At 41.7% G+C, this 27861-nt stretch overlaps 1 long non-coding RNA gene across 2 annotated transcripts in view; it reads left to right on the plus strand.

Annotated features, from left to right (window-relative positions):
* Window positions 1-25872, plus strand: part of LOC110390228 — a 34058-nt gene extending 8186 nt beyond the window's left edge. The window contains exons 1-5 of one of the 2 annotated variants that reach the window (XR_002433643.1): window positions 11213-11761; window positions 11866-12059; window positions 12931-13034; window positions 14171-16536; window positions 20112-25872. This is a non-coding gene — a long non-coding RNA (uncharacterized LOC110390228). Of the gene's footprint in view, window positions 1-11212; window positions 11762-11865; window positions 12060-12930; window positions 13035-14170; window positions 16537-20111 lie in introns of those variants that run through there. The other variant, XR_002433644.1, reaches the window with a different exon arrangement.

The raw sequence follows: 27861 nt of genomic DNA on the forward strand, positions 1-27861 counted from the left end.
AAGGAGCTTAGCCTGAGTATATTTTCTTGGGTTTTGTTGGTGCGAAATGCCTGTTGCAATCTTTGAGATAGGTGTAGGCTAAGACAGTTAAAAAGGGTAAATGGTAGTATGCAGATGCTCCAAACACTTCTTGTTTCAGAATCTTTTCACCAACAGCTCAGTCCTGTCCTGGATTGTTGTGTGCTTTTCTGCCCTGTCTTCATCTAAACCATGGTGTTAGCTTTCATCTTCATTTAGCTTCTTGTTTTCACTCGTTGAGGGCAAACAGTCACTTAGCAGTGACTATATAGAGGTCTGTGGCTTGAGCTGCTGTTTGGATGCACAGGTTCTGCTGCTAAAATTGAGGTGAAAATGCCTTGCTTTGTGATGTTTCCACCAAATCCTTTGGTGTCTCCCTTCTGTGAACATTACATCATTATGATAAGGAAGAACTTACTGCCTCATCTACATGGAGGGCTGATGGCACCATGGAAAACAAAAAGGAAAGGAGGAAAGGATGAACTGCATCACAACACTCACATAGAAAACTGTTAGGACATTAAATGCTGTTGCAGAGAATAACCTTTAATCTTTAGAAAATATGTAATTAAGATCTGAGGTGGGAGAAAATCTGTGATAGGGCTGACAACAGAGATACAAAAGGGCCACAGCAGTAGATGAATCTGAGGCTCTCATTGCAAATCAGGTGTCTTGCTTCCCTCCTCATTGTCCAAAGCTTACTGTAACACACACTGATTTATTTTTGCCAGTGATAGGATCTTGAAGGATACTATGTGAGTTGAGGGTGAAATAGTCAAAATTCAATGCTTGGATGACAAATGTCAGCCTAACCATGAGATAGGAATGAATAAGGGACTAAGAAATTTGGAAATTGCTATCTATACCATGGATATAAGGGGTAAAAGCTGTTAAAATTTCCATCCATATGATTTGGGAATGGGGATGTCCATAATACCCTATCTTCTTTCTCTCCTCTCTCCGGTCCTCTTCCCGTCTCTTTGACCAATGGATCTCAGGAAAGAGGAAGGAAAGTGTCATAGGAATTGTGTAAAATAAAAAGAGCTTTCAAAGAAATACAGGAGAAACTACTGCTCTTCAGATACCTTGCTGTGTCTCAGGTCTGGTGAGAGCTGTGTTGGGCTGACTTTTACTTGAAGCTGGTACTGAAAAGCTCTGTTGTCTTGGCTCGAAGAGGTTGATGTTCCTGGCAGAACCTACTCCTCTGATGCTGATCATCAGCTGAATGAAAGTGGTAGGGCTGGGGAGGGTCACTTATGACGCTCTTGTCTCCCACTTGAAAGGACTGGACTCCTGTGCTGGGATTTGTCCATGTAATTTGAGTTGAAAGAGGAACATAATCCAGTCCCTGTTTTCCTTGGCTGTGTCCTGGATAGCTTTCCTATGACCTAGACCTACTTCATACTTGCCTTTCCCTTTGCAGCTAATTATGGTCACTTATTTGAATGGTCACAGTTCTTCAACAGTCCATCTGTTACACAGAAATGTACTGATATTAAAACACCTGCTTGCTTGCATTACCTGGGAGAAATTCAGGACATGTAATTCCTTCCCAGACATTATGTTCTCCTTTCAGATGCATCCATGTGCTTCAATTTTTAAGTGACAGGACTGTTTATGTAACCGTACTGGCAATGAAAATCTGTCTCTATATGGGACTCACTGTGGAATGGCTAATAAAACTATTCTTCCTGAAAATCAGCAGGTGCTTTCTATTGAATTTTAGCAGTGGTAGGATGATGTTGTTGTAGAAGACTTACGGAAAAGAAGGGATTTTCTGTGGGGATAAGGGCAAGAAAGCTGGGGATAAAGGTCTGTCACACGTCCTTCTGCTTGTAGGATGACTTGAAATAAAACAAAACAAAGATCAAATATAAAAATCTTGTGCGAACAAGAGTGTAGAGACTAAGCAGTTGTGAGGATGTGGATTTAACAATTACTAACATATATAGACATAGATTTCACGTGGTCAGCAAGAGCTATTGTGTGACTTCTCTAGTAAGCCACTTGTAGATTGTTATGATTTCAGATAGAGGCTAGTTTGACAAGCAAGGGGTGACACCAGTATGATGGATGGGACTGATCCCAGTTGCATTCAAATTATCATAGAATCATAGAATCACAGAATGGCTTGGGTAGGAAGGGACCTCAAGGCTCTTCAAATTCCAACCCCTCTGCCGCAGGCAAGGCTGCCAGCCTCCATATGTAATACTAGACCAGGCTGCCCAGGGCCCCATCCAATCTGGCCTTGAACACCTCCAGGGACAGGGCATCCAAAACCTCCCTGGCCAGCCTGTTCCAGCACCTCACCCCCCCCTCTGTAAAGATCTTCCCCCTGCCATCCAATCTAAACCTTCCCTTCTTCAACTTAAAACCCTTCCCCCTTGTCCTATCATTATCTACCCAAGTAAAAAGTTGATTCTCCTCTTTTTTATAACCCCCCTTTAAATACTGGAAGGCTGCAGTGAGGTCTCCTCGCAACTTTCTCTTCTCCAGGCTGAACAAGCCCAGTTCCCTCAGCCTGTCTTTGTAGGGGAGGTGCTCCAGCCCTCTAATCATCTTTGTGGCCCTCCTCTGGACACTCTCCAACAGCTCCACATCTTTCCTATACTGGGGGACCCAGACTTGGATGCAGTACTGCAAATGGGGCCTCGTGAGGGCAGAGTAGAGAGGCACAATCACCTCTCTGTCCCTGCTGGCCACCCCTCTTCTGATGGAGCCCAGGACACCACTGACCTTCCAAGCTGCAAGAGTACACTGCTGGCTCGTGTCAAGTTTTTCATCCACCAGGTCCTTCTCCGCAGGGCTGCTCTCAAGGAGTTTCTTCTCCCAGTCTGTATACTGGGATTACTATGACCCAAATGCAAAACCTTGCACTTTGCTATGTTGACCCTCATTAAGTTCACCTGGCCCCAACTTTCAAGTCTGTTGAGGTCCCTCTGAATGGCACCCCTTCCTTCCATTGTGTCAACCACACCACTCAGCTTGGTGTCATCAGTGATTTTCCTGAGGGTGCACTCAATTCCATCACTGATGTCGTTGATAAAGATATTGAAGAGCACCGGACCTGAGACAGTCCCCTGGGGGTCACTGCTCATTACCAGCCTCCACTTGGACGTAGAACCATTGATCACCACCCTTTATCTGCGACCAGCCAACCAATTCCTTATCCACGGGGTTGTCTGCCATCAAAACTACATCTCTCCAATTTGGAGATAAGGATGTGGTGGGGGACCATGTCAAAGGCCTTGCACAAATCCAGGTAAATGACATCAGTTGCCTTGCCTTTGTCCACCAGTGCCATCACTCCATCGTAGAAGAACATCAGATTGTTAGGCATGTCCTTCCCCTGGTGAAGCCATGCTGGCTGTCTCAGATCACACGCTCATTCCTCATGTGATCTATCATGTCATTCAGGAGGATCTGCTCCATGATGTTCCCAGGCACAGAGGTGAGACTCACTGGCCTGTAGTTCCCCAGGTCCTCCTTTCTCCCTTTCTTTTAAATGGGAGTGATGTCCAGTCACTCAGGACCTTACCTGACAGCCACAACTTTTCAAATACGATGGTGAGTGGCTCAGCAACCACCTCAGCCAGCTCCTTCAGAACCCTGGGGTGCATGTCATCCAGCCCCATAGACTTGTACACATTCAGTCTCAAGAGGCGGTCTTGGACTTGGTCTGCCCTTACAGTGTGTGTGTGGGGGGGATTTACTCCCCCAGTCCCCACCTAGAGGCTTAGGGATGCTGGGTTCAGGACATGAAAAATATTAGAATCCTGGCTGCCAGTGAAGACTGAGGCAAAGAACTCATTCAGTACCTCAAGTCTTCTCCACGTCTGTTGAAGCCAGCTCTCATTTTGCATTTACCAAAGGAGGTACACTTGCTTTGGCCTGTCTCTTCTGGCCAATGTACCTGTAGAATGTCTTATTGTTTTTAACATCCCTTGATTTCCTCTCTTTAAAACTGTTTGTGTATGTGTGTTCTCTGTTTCCCTGGTGTTGTTCCAGACGCATACAATATGATGTTCATGGTACTGATTTACTGTCCCCACCACAGACTGTGGAGCGCAGGAGAGATGCAAAGGAAGGAAGGGTCTGCAGTAAATGGCAAGTAATTTGTCAAGAAGTGCATCATCTGCAGACACTGGATAAATCATTAAAATCAAAGAAATAGCATTAAAATCTCTATATTTTTTTGGTAGGAGGACAGTCGAATTTAGAAAAAAATATTTGTACGTTTTGGTGTTCCAAAAAGTTGCAAGAGTGGAACGAAAATGTTCTGCCATACATTTTAAATGCCAAGGACTTACTTATGTTATCTTTCTTTATTTAAGACTTGGAAAATTCTGTTACCTCATCACCTTGGGTATCCAGCTGCTCACATTGTTTCATGTCTGCTTAAGTCAACAGAAAAAGAAATCCCTCTATCAGGAAGCATATGGTAATTTTTCAGTGTGTCTGTCATGGAGCAGCTTTGTTAACTGCTGCCAGGCTAGTGGCAACTAATTGCTGATATATCTGTACAGGAGCATGTTGCTGAGCACATTAAGTTTGGTGTAAAACACAGCAAATGTTGCACTGATCAGAAACAATGCTTGACGTGGGAAGAGCTCCAAGCAGTGACACCTGGAGTCTCATAATGTCAGACAGCAAAGTCTCTACTGTTGTATTTCAGATGACTAGATGCAAACATAAGGAAATTATTCTGATTCACATCCTCTAATACACTGCAAATGTAAAAAGCTTGAATTATTTGGATGCTAAGCCATACCCATGTTCAGTCTGCCACTAGGAGTAGAGTGGGATTCAGTTTTCATGAGAGCCCTTTTTAGATTACATTTACCGAGGCATGAAGAAGTCTGCTCAGTATTAGAGAGGACCGGCTGTGATGTCATTTCCATAGCTATGCATTTGGGAAGGTGGATAACATTTGTAAGTTAGCACAGAACAACTGAAATCAGCAGAGCTCTCTCCATGTCAATCTGCTGATAATGTGACACTATTACTTAAGATCTGTGCTGCCTTTAAGTCCTGAGTTAAAAAAAAAATGCTTTCTATGTTACTTTAAGTATATATATATATTCTGCCTTCAGTGAATTTAGAACTTAATACACAGTAACATTGAGTTCCAAACATATTTGCTAGATGAACTAGTACTTTTGTGACATGCAGCTGTAAGTTTTGCTAGGAAATTTAATAAGGATTTTACAAACTGTGAGAAGCATCATGTTGCTAAGGGGCCTGGAGCTGGGCAAATCAGACTTTTATGAGATGTAGTAGTAGTTTCCTTTGCCTGAGGGAACTTTTATCTGAAAATATAATGTAACAAACAAAAAATCAAAACAGCAATGGGAGCATTTTTAAAATATAGAAGTAAACAGATATTTCACCAGTACTAGTGATGGCTTCTTACACATGCAAGCCTACAGCCACACAGGTAACTATGTCTTCAAAGATGAGGATATTATCATAAATCCAAAATGCTGTCGTATGCTGTGGTAGGAATTTGTGAGTGTATTCATGCTGTGAGTGATGTCAGAGTCATAATGAAGAGCTTCTCTCTTACTTGCCAAAGATTAGCAGGGCAATTTTAAGTAGCAAATAAATTTTTCCAGCAAAGAGCTCACAGTTAGGTTCAGCCTGCTCTAAGATATGTGATAGAATTAAGTTCACTTGTGAGAATGGGTCTTTCTGGGGAACCTCACAAATTCATCCTGACTCCTAGCCTTTGTGCAGAAGAGCAAAGGCAGACAGCACAAATATGCTGGCTTGTCCTAGACTGGATGTTTAAGCTCAAGCTGCTGAGAAGCCTTTCGAAGCCACTCCCATGGACAGGTGGAATGTGGCCAGACAGTGAAGCTTTGCTCAATATCCTGCATGTTCTCTCAGCAAGCAGACAGTAACTTGGTTCTATCATCAGCTATGCCTTGTGGGAGAGAGAGAAATCAGATCACATAGATATCCCTCTTCTCAAACTCTGACAAAATACACCTATCTTTCTCTTTCAGTCATGAAAGGCAGCTCTTTTCTCCCTGATGTTTCCTGATCAGTGCTTTTCATTACGGGCAGCTCCAGCAAACCTCATCTTGATCGAGTGATTTCCCCAGTGCCCTACGCTGCAGAACAGTGGTATTGTATAGCTTCTAATGGCAGAATACATCAAGAGCTAGAGATCTTTTGTGAAGGCTTGTTCTCTCCCTCGAGGATTGCAGTGTACTGTAAGAGTCTAATTCAGCACTAAAGGAAATCTGAACGCTTCAGGGTAGCATTCCACTCAGAAGACCAGCCAGTCCATGAAAATTTGACCTCCCTCTACCATGCTGTCAGAGAGAAAGCAGTCTCTGAGATCACCTTTACCAGACAGTTCCTTCTCTCTTCAAGATGAACAAACTAAGTGCAAACATACTTTTCAAATTAGATTAAACGGTCCATTAGACAAAATGGTAGCCAGCTACTCAACTATCACCTGCTACGGCCAGAGGATAATACAGCATTAAGCCTGGTAGGTTGCAGAGATGCTGGATCCAGTAACTGCAAAACAAAGAGACTGAATAGCTTAGGACAGCTGGTGCATATATTGAAGTCCTGCTAAGAAAAGGAGGAGGAACATAATTACTTGTCTTGGTGAGATTTTATGTTTGTGTGTACAGGTTATTCACTGAGCGTGTTCTTTAAGCACAGTTATACGTTTCATTTTCACTCACTACCTATTTTTTACTAAAGAATTCATTTCTTCATGGTCATTTCAGCTCACTGCAGTCCCGTGAGAATTTGCTCTATGAGAGTTACCATCTATTTTAAGTACTATTTGAAACCATCTATGTTGCATAAGCACTATTCAAAACCGTGACAATTGGCATGTTTCATTTATGTGGTCATAATGTTATCCTCCTCCTTGCAGGGTAGGTTACTGTCTGTCCCTTAGGTCTTGGTAGCAGACGGCAAAAACTGCTGCTCATACACTTGACTGCGTAATCTAACTTCCAAAACACTCTTTTTCTAGCTGAAACATATCACTATCTGGTTGAAGTATGACACATGGAACTTTCAGGGTTGATTAAAGTTTCTGTGATGGGCACTTGACTCCAACTTTACAAATTTGCTATGCATGTTCAGTGTTGACTTGATGGATCATTGCTGCCCAGGTCATAAATCAAGTGGATACCAAAGACCTTAGTCTACCTGGAGGGCTAGCTTATAGATTGAAGCTCCCAGGAAGTCCGTAAAAACTGAACGGAGACACCTTGAGAAAGGACACTTACTGCCTGCTGCTGGGGTTATTCCATCTCTTAGGCAACAGATAGGAGTCCAATGTGATAACACTGAAGATGTGGAGTTCATGAAGCACATCAACATTTGATCTTTCCTCAGAATTATGAGAGGTTTCAGTGATGTGCACAATAAAAACCAGCAGGAGTTGGTACAATATCTCACGTGAAAACTGATTTTGATCTTTTTTCTGCTGGCTTGTATTTCAACATGCAGCTCTGCTTCTTAGCAATAGCTTAATCCCACTTATATTAGTAGAGGAATAGGAACCCACTGCGATAATGTGATCCAAGAAATCGAAGACAAACTTAAGTGAGTCCCCCATGATTCTCTCTTTTATCAAAATCTTTGTGCAGCTCATGCAGCAAATCTGACACCAGGTGCATAGATCTCTGCACTAGCTCTGTGCAGCTGCTCTCCTCATATGAAAAAGCTCCAATACCATATTACCTCCAGCTGTCTGTGTTTGCAAAGAGTAACTTCATCCTGTGAGAATAGAGATGCGGAGATTATGTCTAGGTCTTACAGAAAGGATTGAAACAGTTTTCCCCTCTATCCTTTGAATGTGCCTGCTCAAATATTGCCCATCCTGGGCCCTCCAGTGAAGTGGAAAGGTGATGGCTGTCTCACTTAAACATCCTCTAGAATGTGCAGGTCGTCTTGTTACCTGGGAGGTACTGTCAAGACTAGAAAAGAGAGCAGACATCAGACATTTGTGCTGATGCCTTTAGCAACTGTATGTGTAAAGGATGACAGGGAAATAAAATGTTGTCCCTGTAGGGTAAGGAATCTAGACTCCCGTGTGTAAGGACCTGTGATATTTCTCCATCCAGAATTTCTGTGGCTTCTTCCAGCTGAGTAAGGGCTATAGCAGTGATGCTTAAAGCTAGGGTTTCCAACTTTCTCTGAAGCTTAAATTTGCTCTTATCTCCAGGTCTTCCTTTTTTTCCTCTCTTCACTGCATCACTCCAGGGCTACTGCTTCCTTTTCAAAGCCCATTAGCAACATTCTGATCCCCTATAGGTTTAACACATGCTTGGCAGGGTATATTTACTGGGGAGATTTTCCATAGTTAAAAGCTCAGATAGGACATCTGATTTCTCATCCCTGCCCTACCTACTTTCTGGGGCAGGTCTCGTTCCAGCTCCATTTCCTCAAGTGTTCTCAACTATACAATGGAGATACTGTTCAAGAGTCACTATCATACTGCTAGAATGTCATGGCAAACTCTGTTGTCTGGAAACTTTTCTAATTTTCCTCAATGTCTAGCTTTGTTTTCTCTTTGTGTAAACAGAGGGTCAACTAATCATTAGATGGAATTTGACTTCCCTTTTGCCTGCAGGGTGAAGACTAAGAAATGACTTGTACCCTTATAGCATGTATTCTGATCTTATTTCAGTACTCTAGGAAGCAGGAATAAATTGTACTGATGGCTTGTTTCTTGTGTCATTTAGTTTAAAACAGAGTAAAATCTACTCATATTGCAGTAAGATGAGATATCCCAACTCTGCTAAGCTGGTTGCCCTCTAATCATCCAAGGAAAGAGGAGCAAATTCCTAGAAAAGTTTGCTAGAGCAATACTTCCTTTGCTTGGTATGGGACATATATATGTATATATATATATGTATAAAATTACTGCTTTGGACAATAGGAAAATAAAAGGAAAAAAAAAAAGAAACAAATGTTCACACACATAGGAGAAACACAGTTCCCCTCTTATATAGGCTCAGGATCACTCCTTCATGCTGTGCCCTGAGGCAGGGCTGTTGGAGCACGCTGGGAATGGCTGTGTCTGCCATGGGGCAGCCCCAGCCTTGCCTCACAGAGGAGTCCTTCAGGCCCCTGCTGCAAACACTTTGTCACATACACCCGCTACACTTTGCAACGTGAAGTAAATAAAGACAAATTTTTTATTGATTGATATATTTATTTCCAGCAAACTCCAGTAAAAATTGTCCAAATTGCTATGATATTCAGGCATTTAAAAGCTACATTAAAGCTTGGAAATATCTCTGTAAATGAATGAGGAAAATCTTGTTCAAATGGCATCTTCATGACCTTAAGGTAGAGAAGACAAAATTTCCTCTTTGTTCACTGTAAAGGTTTTCAAATCACAAACTTCCAGATACAAGGAAGAGCAGCAGAAAGAAGTGTGTGGGTACTCTAATTAGATAAAGAAGAACAGAATAGGTATAATAAGTTTTCTGCCCTTCTGTCAAATCAAAACAGTTTGCAGCTTAATGAGATCTTTGGCAAGATGGAGTTCAACAAAAGGAGAGAATAACGGAAGAAGATGGGACACATCTTACCTTTTAGTGGAACAGGCTGAGGGAGCATTTAGTGTTTCAAGAAAATCATTCACTGTTACATTTTTCTTGCTGTAATTTTGGATGGAACAAAATGTAGAGCAGCTTTGAGGATTTGGGTCTAGTATCAAACAAAAACTTAAGCCTCTTTCTTGGCAAATGCTGAAGGGTTGAGGCTAAAAGATGGCTGGGGAACAGTGTGGAATTTGAGCAAGAGTTGGAACAAGGCATAAAAAAGAGACAAAGAGGAGATGGAATGAAGAAACCAGGGGAGAGAGGTTGGTGGAGGAAGAAAAGCAAGAGACAGAGATGTGAAGTATTCTTTTCACTGTGTGGCAGGTGACCACTACAATGTGAAGCTGGAAACTAGTAACTGACATGGATGCTGCTGTCAACATATGCCCCTGGCAATACATTGCTGTTTAGTTCTTCCCATAAGCCATAGAGAGCAGGCTTCTTAATGCAGACTCCAAACCCTTGGAGGGAATTGCATTCTTTTTTTCTGCATACTTAAGAGTCCCAGTGGTACCTATGCATCTGTCCTTGTAAGGACATACAGCATTACTTGATATTTTCTGAAAGGTTTGACCTGCCTCTTGGCCCCGAGGAGTGTCCTCTATACGCTGTGGGACTCAGAGTAGTACCCTTGCACCAACAGGTTGTCCAGAGCTGTCTGATTTTCAGGTTGAGTAAGTTTTCAGCCAACCAGGACTGGAACTCCAGAATTGGCTCGGATACTCTGCTGGAAAATAATACACTATGAAGCACACAAAGCTTGTTTATTCACTACATGGGCTGACTTCCTCAAGCTGATTTCTACCCTGTGTCCAGTAAAGTGGCTAATCCACAGCTGTGCATGAGAAATTGATCATTCAGTTATACAATGTCTCAAGTGCCCATAAAATTGAACCAGATTACTTGCTGTGCCCTTCACTGATGTATCGTTTGAGTGTCCAAGGCCACCAGATGGATCAGAAAATAAGAGGGGGTGAATTTGGTAATTCCCTTTTCTGCTGGTGAGTGATGCACCACATTAAAGAAAGCAAACTCCTGATCTCTTAACCCATTTTGAATCACTACTTTCACCCCAGCTACAGACAAAATTATTTCTCACACTTGGGCTGACTAGCATGTTCATAACAGTCAATGGATGTTACATCTGATTTATCAATACTTTTTGCTGATTTTTTTTCTTTATTCTGACAGCTTCTTCTCTCTTCCCCTTCATTTAATACAGGGAAAAAAGATACTAAATGATTTGCTCTAGCCATCACTAACTATGCCCAGACATTACTTCAACAGGACATCCACATCACTGAAAAAAATTCTTCAGAGAAGTGCTCAGCGTCTTAAAAGACAATGTTGCACATACATTTATAACTACTTTGCCTATATTCTTAAAAAGATAGTTTTGGTATTTCCAAGAAGTTTCAAACTTTATATAAGAGATGTCTGTCTTCCAGGCTTTACTGCATAGTTCACATGCATGCAGTTAAAGTTTACTGTTAATCCAAAACACAGAAGGCTCAGTCCTTGTTTTGGTGTATTTTCTGTTTGGTTTTTTTTTTTGGTGTATTCTCCTGTTTCCTATGACTCTGTTATGCACGTACTGCCTACCATACTGCAGGCAAATGGCTTACACAGGAGGTCCTGAGCTCTGAGCACAGAGACCAGCATGTGCCATTTAACTCCTATCGTGTCACTTTTATGGCAGCTTCTGGTGGTGTTCCTGTGTCTGGCCTTGGTCACGATTTGATGGGCCTGGTAACTGGTGCTAATCCTTGAGCTATGCAGCCTCAAAGAAAGGGCTTTGCTTCCCATGCTTCTGAATGGACATTCTGATCATGGTGGTGATCAGAGCACTCTGAGTCTGGCCTAAGCACAGACATGGGATGCAGAGTGTTCTGAGCTTCACTGTCCTCAGTACAGTGCTCCAAATCTCAGAGCTGGTGGCTCCAGCATGGATCTGTCAGTTTCCAGAGCAGACATCCGGCAGAACTGCCATTCAAGATTTGCTGCCAATGTTGGAGTGTACTTGAAGCTACAGAGAGAACCTCCTGTCAAGGAAGACATGTAAGATGCTATGATTCTGCTTGGAGCTGGTTCACACTCCTCAACTGGTGAACACGATGAATTTTTTTCAAGATGACAGCTTGTCTTGGAAAAGTGTGAGTTTTAGAGTATAACCAGATGAAATATGACTGGGTATCCTCCAAGAGAAAAGTTGCTTGATAATATTACTTTCCTCCTTTTCCTCCTTCTCCTTTTCAAGAGAACAGCAGATGGGAAGGGAGGAGCACCCTCCCTGGCAGATCTGATCACTGTGCTTACTGAGATCTTTAAAACATGATGAGGAAAACCGACCAAACCATTCCCTTTGCTTCCAGATTGAGTAAGATGTCAATTGGCATGAACAGATAATTGGATTTCTACTTTTACTGCCAGCACTCCCAGAAAAAAAAGAAGGTAACAATGTATTAAAATCATTTTTAAATAAAAAACATATTTCCTCCCAAATAGAACTTGGTTGGTTTGCTTCCCATAAAGTCAATTTCAAACTGACAAAACTTATTTTTAAGAAGTGTTTTTTAGTTCATCAGAACATCAGAGTTATTAATGCAGAACTGATTACTTTTCAGAGGCTGGAAAGACTGTTACAAAAACACAACAGAAATTTAACTGAATAAAATATGGAAATACCTAGTTAGTTTCCAATGTCTATTAAAAAACACCTAATTAAAAAATACTCCCTTGTTAGCTGTAGTAAAGTCATGGCTAAGCTATCAAAACCTTCCTTTCACATCTGCTAACTTTGTCTCTGTTAAATGAAAGCTTTATGTATCTAATGAACTATTTTAACTCATTTTTCAGGTTCAGAATGCATTGCCAGAGAACTCAATGTATAAACTGACTCTCAAAGTGATTAAATGCTCCAGTGAAGCACAGATTTACTTCTGGCTGCTTCAGCAAGTGAAACTATGATTAAATAGTCGAAATATCTCAGTGCAGGAAGCTTTTTAAGGCTACGTTTAGTAGATGTTGAAGATGTGTAATAGAAGAAACAATCGCATTGTACTTTAACTACACATCCATTGTATGATAACCACAAAATTAGGGAAGTTTTAATTGGATCCAGGAAGGCTGTGTGTTCACAGCTAATTGGTAGTAGCCCCTGATCCTTCACTGTACTATATTCCTTTTCTGTATTTGATATTCTGTCGCCATGTGGTTTGATGAGATGTTAGAAAGGATTGTCTCAGTTTCCTGAAAGCTTTGTATATTAAAAAGATATTCAGCTGACAATGGGGAAATTTTCTCTGTTTGAATTTGGTTGCAGTGCAAAGAAAGAATTCAAGGGAAACAGTGAGATTTGTCACCCTCTCCATCATTACTCAAACTTTCACAGCTAGTGGAATTATCAGGAGGCTGAAAAATATACAGGTATGTGGAAGCTCTTTCTCAGAATTTTCGTGCTAATTCTGATCTGATGTTTAATTGTTCCAACACCAGGGAAGAACAGAAGTCCAAAGGCTCAGATCAGAGCACCTTTTATGCCTGCCCAGGTAGGTTTTACTTTCTGATAATAATAGTAGTAATGCTTATAATGATGACCATGGTGATAGCAATAATAAGAGTATTTAACAGGTAACCATGGAATTAGGAGAATTAAAAGATTCAAGAACGTATCCTAATATCAAGACTATTCAGTTACTGACATTTGTCTACTGAAATGTTGTTAAACTTGATGCTCAGCTGCAAACCAGTCTGCAGTTACTAAGAATGTATAGCGTCAGTGAGGTTAAGATTTACAGAATCAACCTGAGAGCAAAGCCGTCTCTCCAGACACCTTCAGCTGGGATGCTTGCACGTGTTTGTGGCTAAAAACTGCATTAAGTGGAACTGCATTGAAAAGTGAAGTGTCACTTCTGTTTTTAAGTTTCAGTATCAATGAAGAACACTTCCTTTTCTCTGTTGTTACTCCTACATTGCTTCTGAACAACATGTTTGTTCTGGTTGCATTGTCTTCTAGTTTTCCTTAATGGCCTTCCTTCCAGGGGTCCCTTTCAGAATTTTCCTATTCAGTGTCTGTGCTGTTGTCATTGGCCTTATACAGGCGAGTTATCCATTTACATTTTTATTTTTAGAGACTATATTTTATTGCATTGAACTAAAGTTAGGTTTGTTACCTATGGATATAAATTGTCAAGTTTTTTTTGTTGGTATAGCAGTAGTTTTCCAAGTTTTGTGGGCTGTCTTACATAGTACCCAGTGGTAACATGAATTATTGCCTTGGTACTGTCCTGTGGAGCTGCTTTATGCAACAAGCTTTTTTCCATATGTCCATTCAAGACTGTTTATTTCCTTCTGTGAAATGACCTGTCTGCACATTATATTTTTGCGTCCAATACTTATGACATTTCTTGGTTGAAATCTATTTGGTCAGAAAATGTCCTGCCAAAATACAGACTTGTTTTCCTCTTCTTTTGTCCCCTTGCTTGTCCTTCACAGGCTGTACCCACAGCTTTGCTTTTGAGAGGGTGTTCTGCTGACTGCTCTCCTACCCTTGTGCTTCACAGGAGAGGCGATTTGCTAGCTGTGTGTGACTGAACTGGGTTAAGGAAGAGTGTACATTCTGTGTAGGAGCACCCAGAGCTGAGAAGACATTGCCCAACAAAACTGAAAGAAGCTTGGTTCCCAATGTGAAAGCCACAGACTTGGAATATCTGAAGGTCTTTTAATACTTCAGTACTTCTAAAGAAGGCTGGAATACGTGGAGATTTGTGTTTTATGGTTGAATTATCCAATTCACTTATGCTTGTGCAGATCGCTATAATGGTGCAAAATGAGAGTAGGATGTAACCTATATGAGTGTAAACACCTATCTACAGCTTTGGACAATAGGGAGACAGCTTGAGGTTGCTCTCAGCCAGTGTTTCACTTGTGAATAGGAGAATGAACTCTGTTGAAAAGTCTGCTGGATACATGTAGATATCTTTCTGGCTTTTCGGAAGGGCCTTCAGACAATGTTAGTACCAGCATCCACAAGCATGCAAGCATTATCGTGAATCAGAGGTATTTAAGGCCTATATGTTCTGAATGTTAAGGGAGACAAAAAAAAAAAAAAAAAAAGCAGGAGAGCTGTTTAGGGATCACAAATGGGGCAGAAAGGTATGGAAGTATGAGGAGAAAGTATAGCCAACTATGCAAAAGAGGAAAGTGGGAGCAGAAAGCAAGCCACCAGGACCTCACTGAAATGGAACTGTAGGTAGCCTAATGCAAATGTAGCCTCTTCACTTTTCAGCTACCTATGTAAAGATATCTCTATGTGCTAGATCCAGCAGTACATTAACAAAGAACTACATGAAGTGCTGAAAAACTGGAAGGGGTTTTTTTTTTTTTTGCAAGAGTTAATGGACAGGACTAGCAGTGATAATTCCAGTGTAGAATGACCAGAGAACAACAACGAACTTTGAACTGAATTAAGAGAATAAGGCTCTCTGCGCTGGGAATCTGAAAGCAAATGAAACAGAAGAAATCACGCATTACTGATAAGTTGTCAGTAAGTGAGAAAATAGTTTCTGTATGGCAGAGCTGTGTCACTACTTGCCAAGCTGGACAACTGACTGAATCTGTCATCTCTAACTTCCTTCACAGTTCTTCCCATTTTCTCTTTGACTGCCAAGATGCTAGCCGGGATCCCAAGCTGCTTGCTCAGAGAAAGATCTGCACTGCTTCTGCCCACAGGCACAAACAACAGATGAACTCTGCTCTACTTCAGTGTTGCCCGAGAGCCCTTTTTTGACTTTGATAATCCTCATAGCTGTGCTGTTGCCAGGACTATTGCTAACATAGGAAAGGCGTGCTATTTTTCAGCTAACCTGTCATTAACCTTCTTAATGAAATAGAAATTGCTATTTTATTGAGGAAACTCTAGATTTTACATGGGATTTCATACCCTTTCCTTTCCTGGCTAAGATCCTTCCATGAACTGGATGATAAGAATATGATCTTTAAGAGAGTAAATACCTTCAGATCTACACCAGAAAACCCAGACTACTGGTCATGTTGTACAGATGAGCTGTAAGCTTTCCATACCTTGTGGCTTCTGGTGTTAGTCATCTGCCTCTGCACTCTGTTTTGCCCATAGAAGACAGAACGTGCATATTATGCAAATTTGTTCTAATTATACTTGTAGAAGCAGCTGTAACAAAAGCAAATGGAGTACATTTGCCCTCCCTTACACAGGACTTTCTGCCTTGTTCACCTAGTGACTTGCTGATACCCAGGGCAGCATGAGAGCAGTATGTTTGACGCTAAACTCTTGAGTCATTTGTGAACTAACTGACTTCATTGAAATTGAGGAATATTTTCCTTTCAATAGATTTTGATAGATCAAAACTTTTATAGAAATAAAAATGCTAAGGGAGGATACTTGCCACAGACTTTGATCAATAGCTTTTGGCAGTGACACAGTCTCCTCCTACTTTGAACTTTGCGCATTTCACTGAAGTTTACCAAACCATCTTTCTAATTGTGACTCATGAGAGTTTAGCATTCACAAGAAAAGGGTCATTATGTCTCTAAGTGATGCCCAGACTGAAGGATTTTTGACATTGTCCTGTAGTTAATTTGGGAGACGTGGTTAACCTGTGTTGCTTGTGGTCAATATGGAATGTCTTTACTGAGATGTTCCAGGTGTTATCTCATTCTGTCTCATGCCAGGGGCACTGTATTGCATTTTTGGAAAATCTAATTTCCTGTTTCACTTTAGTTCCTGTTTTATACTGGACAAGATTCCACTTTGGACAGCTCTGATGGCAGTGACATCACTACCTTAGACTGCTCCCATGGAAGTCTGTGTTACTTTGAATCCTCCATTACACGAGTTGGCCATTCAGTTTAGGATAATGAAATGAAGAATAATGTTAATTTTGTTATGATGGTGAGTGCTGCTTTTGTAGTTACTTTTTCACTTAGTAGTCTTTCTGCAGACTTTCCCAGATTTTTGATGAAGCCTTGAAGGAGTATTTGCCACAAACCTTGGCTTCCTGCTTAGTTTCTCCTTCCTACTCATTAATTTATTTACTGTGGTGTGCACACATTAGTAGATTAAATATTTGTCAAATGTCAAGGCTCATGTGAATTTTGGAGACAGAACATGAAAGCCAAGGCATGAAAACTGTGCCTATTTGTCTTGGTTTGAGCTGGGACAGAGTTTTTTTCTTCACAGAGTCTGGAATGATGCTATGTTTGGTTTTAGGAGAAAACCAGTGCAGATAACACACCGATGTTTCAGTTGTTGCTGAGCAGTGCTGCACAGAGCCAAGGACATTTCAGTGACTCAGATTTTTCTACTGCCCTGCCAGAAAGAGGGCTGGGGAGCACAGGATGCTGGGAGGGGACAGAACCAAAACAAGTGACCTAAACTGGACAAAGGGATATTCCATATCATATGACATCATGTGGAAGGAAAGTTTGAAAAGGGAGGATTTCACTGGGCAGCCTGCTGCTGCTTGGGAAACTAGCTGGGCATAGGTCATAGAATCATAGACTGGTTTATGTTGAAAGGGACCTCAAGGATCATCAAGTTCCAACCCCTCTGTCACAGGCAGGGTTGCCACCCGCTAGATCAAGTACTAGACCAGGTTGCCCAGGGCCCATCCAACCTAGTCTTGAACACCTCCAGGGACGGTGCATCCACAACCTCTCTGGGCAACCTGTTCCAGCACCTCACCGCTCTCTCAGTAAAAACCTTCCCCTTAAATCTAATATAAATCTTCCTTCCTTTAGTTTGAAACCATTCCCCCTTGTCCTATCCCTGTCTAGCCTTGTAAAAAGTTGATTTCTCTCATGTTCATAAGCTCCCTTTAAATATTAGATGGCTGCAATGAAGTCTCTCCACAGCCTTCTCTTTTCCAGGCTGAACAAGCCCAGTTTCTTCAGTCTATCTTCACAGGGGAGGTGCTCCAGCCCTTTGATCATCTTTGTGGCCCTTCTCTGGACCCTTTCCAAAAGCTCCATGTTTTCTTTGGGGTCCCACACTTGGATGCAGTACTCCAGATGGGGCCTCACGAGGGCAGAGTACAAGGGGACAGTCACCTCCCTCACCCTACTGGGATGCATGTTGTCCAGTACCATGGACTTGTAGACATTCAGTCTCATGGTTTGGTCTTAGACTTGCTCTGCCCTTACAGTGGGGAGTAGTTTGCTCCCCCAGTTCCCACCTAGAGGTTCAGGTTCAGGGCTGTGAGTTTCTGGGATGTGAGAATCCTGGCTGTCAGTGAAGACTGAGGCAAAGAACTCATTGAGTACCTCAGCCTTCTCCATATCTGTTGTAGCCAGTTCTTCTTCATTAAGCAGGGGAGGCATGCTCTCTTTAGCCTGTCTCTTCTTCTATATGTACCTGTAGACTCCCTTCTTGTTGTTTTTAATGTCCCTTGCCAAGTTCAGTTCCATCTGTGCCTTGGCTTTTCTAATCCCGTCTCTGCAAGTCCATACAGCATCCCTGTATTCTTTGCAGATGACACACCCTTGCTTCCACTGCCTGTACTTGCCTTTCTTTTCCCTCAGTCTGGCCAGCAGGTCCTTGCCAGGCCATGTCGGTTTCCTGCCTCCCCTGCTTGCTTTCTTATTCTGAGGGATGGAGAGCTCTTCCGCACTTAGAAAGGCATCCTTAAAGAGTAGCCAGCTGTGTTCCACTCCTTTGTCTCTCAGGAATTCTTCCTAGGAGATCTTGTCCAGCAACACCTCAAACAACCTGAAGTTTGCTCTCCTGAAGTTCAGGGTCCTGACTCCACTCTTTGCCAGGCCCATGTTCCTTGAGATCACAAACTCAACTAGGGCATGGTCGCTGCAGCCCAGGCTGCCTTCAGTCTTAGTATCTTTACCAGTCTCCTCCACACTGGTGAGCACCAGGTCTAGCAACGCTTCACCTCTGGTTGGTCTGTCCAATACTTGAACCAGAAAGTTATTGTCAATGGACTCCAGGAGTCTCCTGGACTGCTTACATCTTTCCATGTTGTCTTGCCAGCAGATGTCTGAGTGGTTGAAATCCTCCATCAGAATCAGAGCCTGTGAGAGTAAAACTTGCTGTAGCTGACACAGGAAGGCATTGTCATCAGGCTCCTCTTGATCAGATGTAGTAGGTTAGTGGGTGGTGAGCAATTGCTTGTGCATCACTTATTATATACATACATATTATGTAGATAATATAAATATATATTTAAATATAAATATATATTTTGGCAATTATGACATTATTTTGAAAATTTTGACTATGACAAATATATATATATTATACATAGTATATTATATTATATATTATATATATAATGTTATTTTTTCCTCTTTCTTTTCTCTATCTCAGTAAATAGTTTTTATCTCAACCCATGAGTTCTATATTTTTTGTCCTTTTGACTCTCTTCTCCATTCCAACTGTAAGGGAGGGACTGAGCATGTGACCACCTGCCAGGTTAAACCACAACATTGTTTCTAACTCTTAGATCAGCTGTGAGATTAATTAATTAATTAATTAATTAATTATTCATTCATTCATTCATTCATTCATTCATTCATTCATTCATTCATTCATTTTAGGAAGAACAAGTCTTTAACATACAAAGTTGTGTAGGCTGACTTATCAAAGCTGTAATGAAAGCTTTGACTTCACAGTTCTGCTCATGTTCTTCCTACTGGAACAAGTTCTCTTAGCCTTGAGCCTACACCCATATTCAATAGTTTGCAGGACTACTTGAGTAACTTCCTCAGATTCCTCATGAAGATTTGGTTGGCAGCTCTCTACATCCCAGGAAGTTTAACTTGTACTTATGGAGAAACAGTCTGCACCTGCAAACACGATTTTTATGATCATCTCCAAGGTCAGCTTCTAGCTCTCCGTCTTCACAAGAATACTAGCAAATACAAAGCATGGGAAGTTATGACATCTTGAAATACTTCATTTCCTGAGCCCACCATGGTTTCCTTTGTGACATGCTTTTAAGAATGCATACAAACTGCTTGAGAGTTATAAAAGGATTGTTTGTCCTATTTGTTATGGATCATATTTTGCTACTCCATCTTCAGATTTTGTTACAAGATAATCCAGCACACAGACACAGCTGGGGAAGAAAAATCATTGCAAGGATATGGTGAGTGTACTAACTGAGGAACTTTAACAAGAATGACAAAGGAAAAAGAATTGTGTGGATCACCATGTGACATTCCACACCAACCACCAGCACCATGAAGTCAAAAGGGCAAGGAAATGAAAATAAGAAGAGATATCATAGCCTGGTACAAAGTGAAGACATAGAGCTTTGTGATTTCCCACCACTCCTGCTCCTGCAGGAGGGATAGAGTGCTGTCTAATTGTAGTAGCAAGATAACAGGAATATGCTAAAGGTGAGGTACTTAAGCAGTTAAAAGATCGTTATGATCTGTATCTTCTTTATATGCTTTCTTTAGTGTCTGTACTCATGTGGTGCAAATGTCTATTACAACTCTTATTTCCTATTTCAGCAGCAGACAACGAGGAGGAAGTAACATAGTCCGCACTGACCAGCAAAAGCAGAGCTCTGCTTCAGCACCTATCCTTCAGCTTCACTACGAAAAACAGATATGAAGCCCTTACAGCAATAGACACCCATGACACCCAGGAGCAAGATCTGCAAGAAGAAACCATGTCAGCAGCCTGATTAAAAAAAAAAAAAAAAAAAGAAAGAAAGAAACTCTGTGTGCTTTTATGGGTGACTCCCTGTTAAAAGGCACTGAGGCTCCCCTCTACTGGGCTGATAGGGAGCCTCTAGAGGTTTGTTGCCTCCTGGGGGCCAAGACCCAGGATACTGCCACGAGTACTGCACCTTGTATACAGCATGGACAGCTGCCCACTATTGCTCTTTCTTGGGGCATGAATGACAGAAGAAACCAGAACATGGGCAGAATAAAAAAAGACTATGAAGCCCCTGGAGAACAATTAAAAACAACTGGTGCCCAAGTTATCTTCTCAATTTTGCCAGTTGAAGGGAAGAGAAGAGCCAGAAATAGACATATAATGTGTGTGAATTCCTGTCTACATGGCTAGTGCTGATGTGAGGGTTTTGATTTTTATGACACTGGGACTGTCTATGAAGATTATAACCTGTTACGAAGGGATGGGATCTACCTGTCTAGATAAGGCAGGGCAATCATTGGCAGCAGGCTGGGAAACCTAGTGAGGGAGACATTCAGCTGAAGGACTTGGGGGTTGAGGTTGAAAATTGCAATGCTCATGCCATTATAATTGTGCAGGGAATGAGCCAGGCCAACCAGAACAATGCCAAATGTTCCTTAGCTGCATCCCATGGCAGGAGCCAGAAGGCTAAGCTGCCTCAAGGCTGTGTATAGCTACAGGGGATCCTCTTGAATCCCTCTAGGGATACCTGTACCCTCTGATCCCTTTTCTTCTCTAAAGTGTCTGTATAACAGTGCATAAACAGGAGCAGATAGAGATCTGTGTGAGGTTACAAGGCCATGATTTCATTGTCATGATGGAGACATGGCTAATATAGGTGACACCTTTGTGGATTTTTACTACAAACCCCTTGATCAGGAGGAGGAAGTTGATGAGGCCTTCTGATAACAGCTGAAAGTAGTCTCACAATCACAGGTGCTGATTCTAATGGGGGTCTTCAAGCACTCTGATTGTTGCTGGAAAAGCAACACTGCCAAGGACATGCAGTCCAGGAGGTTTCTGCAATGAGATGAAGATAACTTTTTGTGGCAGATGGTGGAGGGGCCAATGAGGAGAGGTGTGTTGCTGGACCTTGTTCTTACTAACAAGGAAGGGCTGGTTGGTTATGCGAAGGTTGGGAGCAGCCTGGGATGTAGTGATCATGAGCTAGTGAAGTTCAGGATCTTGCATGCATAAAGCAAGGCAATAAATAGGATTGCAACCCCGGACTTCAGGACAGCCAGCTTTGACCTTTTTGAGGACTAGCTTGGAGGTATCCCATTGATTAGAGCATTGGGAGGTAAGGGGGGCAAGAGAATGAAGCTCAAGATCAGCGCATCCTTGAGAGTAAGAAATCCTGAAAAGGTGGTAGGAAGACTGCAAGAATAGGCAAGGAGCTTGTGGAAAAACTCAAATGGAAGAATGTCTATGCAACATGGACAGGTGCCTGAGTACTGGAGGAAAGCCAGTGTCACTCCAGTCTTCAAAAGAGCAAGTAGGAGCCAGGAAAATCCAGGCTAGTCAACCTCACCTCCATCCCTGGGAAGGTGATCGAGCAGTTCATTATAGATATCATCTCCAAGCAAGTGGAAGAAAAGGATGTTATCAGGAGTAGTAAACATGGATTCACTGAGGAGAAATCATGCCTGACAAGGCTCCCCAGTTCAAGAAAGACAAGGAACATCTGGAGAGAGTCCAGTGGAGGGCCACGAAAAGGATGAGTGGCCTGGAGCATCTCCTGTATGAGGAAAGGCTGGGAGACTTGGGGCTGTTTAGCCTGGAGAAGAGAAGACTGAGTGGAGATTTTATCAATGCTTATTAATATCTAATGCGGACATGTCCAGCCCACTGCTCACAGGCCACATACAGCCTGGCCCAGCCCACCCTGCTGCTGTTCCCTGCCCTGCACCATCATGATAGTGGCTTGTCCTCGTTCACAACAACCAAACATCAGTGTGCAATTGCCACCATTTGCCCAGAAACCCGGGAACAGGGAGGGCTCAGTGCAGTGCTGTCTCAAGTTATGGCAAATAGTTGTATGCATTTTAGTACACTGGCTAAACAGAGTCCTGTGAACTGTGAAAAATATGCAGCTGTGCTTTTGGTTTTGATAAAGGAATTTAAATAAGTTTCAAGGTTGTTGAAAAAAAAAATTTTTTTTGTGTATTTGTGACTCCATTTTCAGTCAACATAAATACATTATCTGCCAATTCCCAGATAAAATGTATAGAGTTGCAATCAGATTCAACCAAAAATTTGATCATGTATGTCTCCTTGCTAAACTTTGATATGTCCTATCATAGAGGAAAAAAATATCCCTCACTTTACAGTCATGAGGGAGGTGGAGGGGTAGTGCTGAGTTCTGCTCTCTGGTGACAGTGACAGGACCCAAAGCAATGGCATGGAGCTGTGTCAGGGGATGGTCAAAGGAGTGTTTGAAGAGGAGTTTCCGTACTTAAACATATGCAGTAAATAGCAGTGTCTCAGACCAGAACATACAAACAGGCTTCCAGAGAAGCTGTGGGTGCCCATCCCTGAAGGCACTCAAGGCCAGGTTGGATGGGGCCCTGTGCAGCCTGAGCTGGCGCGGGGCAGCCCTGCCCACAGCAGGGGGGATTGGGGCTGGGTGGGCTTTAAGGTCCCTTCCCATCCAAGCAATTCCATGGTTCTATGATTTTTACTGTCTGAATCAAGCTGGAATATTTGCTTGTTGCCTGCAGCCCTCCTACTGAAAGAAAACTTTTTTTTTCTTTTGGAGGGGGAGGAGGAGACAGCTGTATTTTGATAGTAAAATATAATGTCTTCTGAATTATTATTCTGTGTTCTTTTTTTTCTCACTGTGATAGGAAAAGTCTGGGTAATGTATACATCTTTGGGTTTAACAGCTCAAACGCATTACAACTAAAGAAAAGAAAAATCAAAGATCATAAACAGCACATAATATATCAGATGTGGAGCGCTTTCAGCCTAGTGATCATCTTTAATGCCTCCAGAAGAGATTTGTGACATAGTGTCAGGATAGACTCATCAACACAGAAAAGCTCACCATATTTCTAAAGTTAAAAAGTAAAGAAATAGTCCCTTCAAACTTTTTAAAAGCATTCATTAATGTTGAATTTTTCACAGAACTGAAAGACCTTGTAAATGGTTACTTGACATAACTGTAAGCTAGTGATGAGTACAAAGTGCAAAGAAACCCCCTATCAGAGCTGGATGACAAGCTAAATGCAAACTGCTAGGAGTTCATTCCTCCTAAATGCATTGAAAATTGTTCTTTAGGATTCGAAAGTCAAAATCTGACACTTCTATGACCAAAATCAAAGAAGGAAACATCACTTTGCCTTTCTGAAATCTGTAAAAAAAAGGAACTTCACTAAAATCAATTTCTTCTGACAAGTGCTTGTTTTATCTGAAAAAGCTCTCATTTATTTATCATCTCTGTATTGAAGGGTTTGCTTGCAGTTAAGAAATGGCTTTAAGATTCTTCATTCTATCTCTTTAACTGTAAGGTCAATCTCTGGTATGCCAAGTACTTACCGTACCACAGGGAGCTGGAGCTTGTTTCAGAAATTCACAAGAAATTCAACACACTTGCTATGACCAGCTTTTTCTGATTGTTTGAATGTGCTGCAATTTTGCCACTAATAGCTTGGAACTGGAATTTTCCATTTATGGTGAATGTTACTGCTACGCAAAACCTCAGACTCACATCAGAACAAACCTTTATTATTTTCTAGTTCAGTATGCTGATGCTTCTTTTATTACTGGGAGTTGGAGGGGAGAAGGGTTTGGGGGAGGTGTTTACAGTCTAGGAGAATTCAGAGTTGCACAGAAATAATTTCAGTTCCCTTTTGTTTTAATGTATCAATCCTTAAGTGTTTCTGTTAGGAGAAAAATAATTTTCTGAAGCATATGCTGAACTACATCCATTCTCCATTTGGGAGAGTTGTTTTGACTCCCTAAGGATGATGTGGTACTCTTTCTCTTCCAGCCTGCTGTGAGAAGAGAAAACCCTGCACACCTGGAACCCAAGAGAACTGCAAAGGAAAGCTCAGTGCAATTCTTTGGTATGGAGAGACCTTGTAAATACCAACAGTATCATATTCATAAGGGTGAAAACTTCAGCTAAAACAGGAATCTTCATACCCCAAATATGAGGAAAAAAAAAAAAAACAACAACCCCTAACATTTCTAGATGTCATAATATAAAAGAACAGCAGCAAAAGAGAACCTTCATGGAGGTTCAGATTTTCAGGTGACGTCTTTGACAAAGGGGCAGCAATTTATGTGCTGACATTTGTAACTTTGTATCTATCTTTATATCTATCCCTATCTATTTGTCTGTCTATCTACCTGTCAACTATCTTCATTTTCAGCTTTACTGTCATCTAAGCCTGTTATCTTTAACTACACAAGCGTGTGTATTCATATGCCTGTACACTGCGCTGTTGAGCAGAAACCAAAGAACAGACTTGACTTGGGACACCAATTTCTGTTGCCAGGATACACTCTGACTTCCTGTCTCTTCAGATGCTGCCTGCGAGTTTTCTTGTCTTGAAGGTCTCTACAACATCAAGTACAGATACTGGATTTAGGATACAGTTGTAACCTAAGTGTTAGGAAGCCTTGACTACAAACTGACCACGTTGCAACATGCCCATGGGTTATTCTGCTATACAATCTTTTACATTTGAATACCTGCATTTGAGTCTGGCTTTGTGTGCAGAACAATTTTTTATGCCTGGGGGCATCACCCAACATGATGATGAAGTGTGAGCTGAAAGTTCTGCATTGGCTGTTCAATGGAAGAAGAGGGCTTGAGGGAGCATTGCTGATTAGGCAAGGGCCTTAGCATGACCTACATATAGAGTGGGCAGGAATAACACCTTCTGACTTCTCTACAGTTTATATCTTTTGTTCTTCTTGAGCATTTTGAGGTTGAGGAGAAAGAAGCACATAGAAGAAAGGTTTTTTTTTCTCAGGAGGCTGACTACCGTCTCATAGAATCATAGAATTAGCTAGGTTGGAAAAGACCTACAAGATCATCCAGTCCAACTGTTGTACCTTCTGAAACCTTCCGAAAGAGGATACATAAAGGTGCGAAACAGGGTTAAAGAGCCCAGTGAACTTGAACTTGCTCTGAGTGCTACTACCAGAGCCGAAAGCCGTGAGGCATCATGGCACATCCTGCTTTGGATGGGCTGCTACATACAATCTTGCAAATTAACAAACCTAGGAAACCTTGCATAGGTGGACAACAGTTCCATTCTTGTCTGTGGAGAAACAGGATTCATATCAATGGCTGGTGTTCGTACTGAGTTTATGTGGCAATGTTTTGGCAGTGGGAGTGCAGGGCAGCCTCTGTGAGCAGCATTGTTCCAGCAGGGCCCCGTGCTACAGTGCCGTGTTGGAGCAGAGGGACTGGGGATGAGTGGCAGAGACGGAGCGCTATGGACTGAGCGCAGCACCCTTTGCACATTCCCATGTGCTGCTTGGGGGGAGGTATGAAAGGGTGGGAAGGGGAAAGGTGGTTTTAGTTTGTTTTCAGTGCTCTCTGCACTAGTCCATTAGTAATAAGCAATAAATTACATTGATTTCCTCATGCTGAGTCTATTTTGCTTCTGATTATAATTGGTGAGTATTCTCCCTGTCCTTTTTTTCAACCCACAAGATTTTTTTCATTGCATTTTCTCCCCCTGTGTTTCTGAGGACGGAGACTGTGAGAACGGTGTGGTGGTGCACCTGTCTGGAGCTTCTCTCTGAATTGCTAAAGGAAAGCAGGATATAGAGGAGTTCTCTAGCTGAAGGTGCCTTTTTCTTGAAATACGTAGTCATGTTAACAAGTCTGGAAGTGTAAATATTTAGAAGTGTTTCTATTTTTGGCCTTCTCTGTCAAGAAACCCTAAGGCTGTTCAGATGCTCTCTTCTCTCTTGCTTGGCTAGCTAATGGTTCTTACAAAGTCATTTGCAAACTGAGAGCAGCTGTGCTTTCAGCTAAACACAGAGATCCCAAAAGAGACATGCAGCTGGTGTTAGTGGAATTAGAAGAGATTCCACTGGAAAATGGCCACAGGAGAACACGTGAGCCAAGACGGGAATTTTTTTTAGCAGCTCTGCAGATTCTGATAGTTCCAAGGCTTGCCATAAAGGAATTGTGACCTCATGATAAAAACAACTACAAATGTAAGAATAAAGCTGCCGGAAATGTGGTCTATTGCTGTATGGCCACTGTTGGTTATCTTATCTACATGCAAATGGCAAGTAACCTCTACATATGGAGAGAAAGACAGGTACTGCTGCCTGCCTGAAGAGAAGATGTCTTTGCTGTGTTCCTCAGGTACAGCTTTTTGGCCCCAGTTGTGCGATTTTTATTAGAAATTTAAGGGAAAATACTGATTGGTAATTGGGAAAGCATGCTCGCTGAAAGTAAATTTGATTTCTTAATAAACTCTGGAAGTATCTACAATTACTACCATTTGTGCTAGCCATTTACTTCTGCTGTGTGTTTTCAGGGACAAAATCTGATTTTTGAAAGGCTTCCTTCCTTTTGTGAAGGATCTAGAAATATTACTGTGGAAAGGCAACCTCAGCCTGACAGACATGTAGTTTGTTATAGCAAGAATTTCCTTCATCAAAATTATTTCAGTGACTGCTTCAGTGGGAGTAGAGGAAGCCAGCTGAAGCTGGGAGAAGGAGCAGGAAAATACGGTGTTTTTTTTTTTTCTGTGATAACACATTAGGAGTCTTGAATTTGAGATCATGAAAGTGTGGTGTTTGTAACTGGGCAATTAAATCCATTTGTTAATTGGTTGTGTTTCTTTTGTTTAAAAAAACTTTTTCAGAGTGCAAAACATGTTTTGATTAACATTTTTCTCTTTTTACATTCGGCAGATGTAAGGCAGATAATATAAATAAAAGCAGTTTTCAAAGGCTGTTTTGCAGACCTAATTAATTTCAATTTCTGTTCAAACATAACTTGACATAATGGCATAGCTAGAAAACTAATTCATGTTAAGAAAATGATGTATGATGCATTTGAACTAAATAAAATTATGACTCCAAATGTATGTGTTATGTAATTGGCAAAGCTTTCTGATTACCGACAATTATTAAATTAAAATTGCTAGGAAAAAAAAAAAAAGAGGCAAATGTTTCAGAAGCCGACAACCATTATAAATGTAAAATAGGGTTGATGCTTATTTGCATCATCATATCCTGCTTCCTGATCCCAATTCTTCAGCTCCGTTAAGCATGTCCCAGTTCAAATGGAATAACTGAATAGTCTTAGAGCCTAAGTCTTCCCTTGATAACTGGATTTAGCAAAGGGAGTTTGTCCAAAACTACAGGTAGGAATTTAATATATTTAAAATTATGAAGAATACCTTCAGATTACAGAAGAGAAGCCTGGACATGGGAACAGCATTCTACACCAAGGATTATGCTTTGCTGGCCCTGTTGGATGGGGCCCTGAGCAGCCTGATCTAGTGGGTGGCAGCCCCCCCCCCACCCCCCCATGGCACGGGATTGCAGCTGGGCAGGCCTTGAGGTCCCTTCCAACCC

The sequence above is a fragment of the Numida meleagris genome, chromosome Z (assembly GCF_002078875.1).
Source record: "Numida meleagris isolate 19003 breed g44 Domestic line chromosome Z, NumMel1.0, whole genome shotgun sequence".
Lineage (NCBI taxonomy): Eukaryota > Metazoa > Chordata > Aves > Galliformes > Numididae > Numida > Numida meleagris.